The 1,883-nt window shown below is 35.3% G+C and overlaps 1 long non-coding RNA gene across 2 annotated transcripts; it reads right to left on the bottom strand.

Moving 5' to 3' along the window:
• Positions 1-212: 212 nt before the first annotated feature.
• LOC127162091 (uncharacterized) lies at positions 213-1,463 on the bottom strand. Of its 2 annotated transcripts, XR_007827259.1 has the most exons (4): positions 1,397-1,463; positions 1,182-1,210; positions 642-710; positions 213-507 (listed from the first exon to the last, which is right to left on the bottom strand). It is a non-coding gene; the product is annotated as an uncharacterized LOC127162091 (long non-coding RNA). The 2 variants fall into 2 exon arrangements; XR_007827258.1 differs by lacking the exon at positions 1,397-1,463 and having other exon boundaries at positions 1,182-1,259.
• Between the last annotated feature and the right edge of the window lie 420 nt (positions 1,464-1,883).

The following is a 1,883-nucleotide window of genomic DNA, read 5'->3' as shown; positions in this document are numbered from 1 at the left end:
GATACATTTGGGCCACTTCAGGCTTGCAACTATTTTGTACGGTCCATAAGAAGACCAGCAGTGCCGTATCATTGCCTTAAGTGGCCCACATCCACATGCAGATTCATTCTGAACAACCAGCTCTAAATGATTTAATGAAGATGATCTAAGAGAATAAGACTGTGAATTGAAATTTTTTAGCCTTTGTGCAAGCCTGCAGAACCTGAATTAATAATAAAGACACACAGACAGATACTGTACAAAATAACATGACAAAATGACCAGAACAACCAATAACTACAAATAAACAAGAGCTTGTTTCCTAATATGTAAAAGACACTGAAAGTATATATAATGGCACTAAAAAAAACATTAGGAGTCAAGTATATAATATGTGGTTTTGTATAATTATTTGTCTGATTTGTGATGGTTCTTGTTCACAGAGGCATAAATTTGACTGCAGTTTTCCTGAGCTCCAGCTTCTGCTCCTCTGATGGAAGCGTAAGTCACTTTATCATCACAGCGAACCTGAATCAACATCACAGTTACTGTTTTAACACACAACTATTACAGCATGTTGTTTGAGCTCAATTCAAGACACATTTAGAAGAACTGCATATAATAAAACTGATATAGGTCGTGTTGAGGAAGTGTTTGCTCACCTTGTTCTTTTTGTCTCTGTTTTTCTTGTTCACAGTAACTTGAGTATAAGTCACATCATCTGTCTGCTCCTAAACATAAATGAAAATAAGCTATTAAAGGCTCATCCATCACTACTGTGTGAAGCAGAATAATTATTTATCTCAGGAGCTGCAAATGTTAAAGTAAAATATGTGTAAAACCTACAGGTTTAGTGAAAATCTATTATACAGACATGAGGTTAGGATGACAGATCCTACTGTAACATGACAGGAAAATTACCACAGTAACTGTCAAATATACACAGATATGAAAACATTTACAAAATCACTGAAGATGAATCATATTGTTAACTGGGCACAGGATGAATAGAAATGTTGATTGTGTCATTGTTTCCATTATATTTTGTCCTTTATTTCTATCTGTGAGCTTTAGAGCAGAAACAGTAGAAATACAGTAACTTGTCCTGATCTGATGTGACTAATAAGAGTGTGATATTTCAGAGTCAGTCGTCTGTGGAGCTCATGGACACTAACAGCTCATGATCAACCTACAAAACTCACCACAGAGTCATCAGTCGCTCTTCTGACACCTGAAAAATAATGCCATGAGAATAGTTATGATCAAACACACAAACCAATCGATTTCTAAAAGAGTCTAACAGAATTCTAGTGCTGCAGAATAGAGACATTATTTGTGTGAACTCATTTTATCTGTAAATACTAAGTCAGATGTTTTTGTCTGTTGTACCACAATATGAGAAACTCTAAAAACTCACCGGCTCTTTTTTTCCGAATTAGCCAAAGAATCAGAGCAGGAAGGAGAACAGCGAATGAAGCGACGACAGCAATCACAATCACAATCACTGAGACGATACAGAGACACACATTCAGTATTACTGTGTTTAACAACTTATAGAAAAACAACAAACTACAAATAAAATGATAAATGGCACATTTAAGAGCACAATTATCCTTATTTATCATGAAAAGTACATTTAGATAGTGATTCTAGATTCAGTCTCTGAAATGAGGATGATACACATACACACCTTGATTCAGAGATCTTGTTGCTGTGTCTGAAATCAGTGTTGTTGCTGTAGTTGAATATAAAACAAAATGGAAATAGGAAAATCATATTTTTAGTGCATGAGCACAGCATTTTACAAACTGCTGTAGTCCCAGAATAACCTCAGTGAAAGCTGTTTCACTGACATGTTTCACACTAGCATGGAGTGACTTGTATGTTTAATAAAGGCTCACTAT

The sequence above is a fragment of the Labeo rohita genome, unplaced genomic scaffold, assembly GCF_022985175.1.
Source record: "Labeo rohita strain BAU-BD-2019 unplaced genomic scaffold, IGBB_LRoh.1.0 scaffold_836, whole genome shotgun sequence".
Taxonomy (NCBI): domain Eukaryota; kingdom Metazoa; phylum Chordata; class Actinopteri; order Cypriniformes; family Cyprinidae; genus Labeo; species Labeo rohita.
Note: the sequence above shows the minus strand (reverse complement) of the source record. Positions and strands in the feature narration are given on the sequence as shown.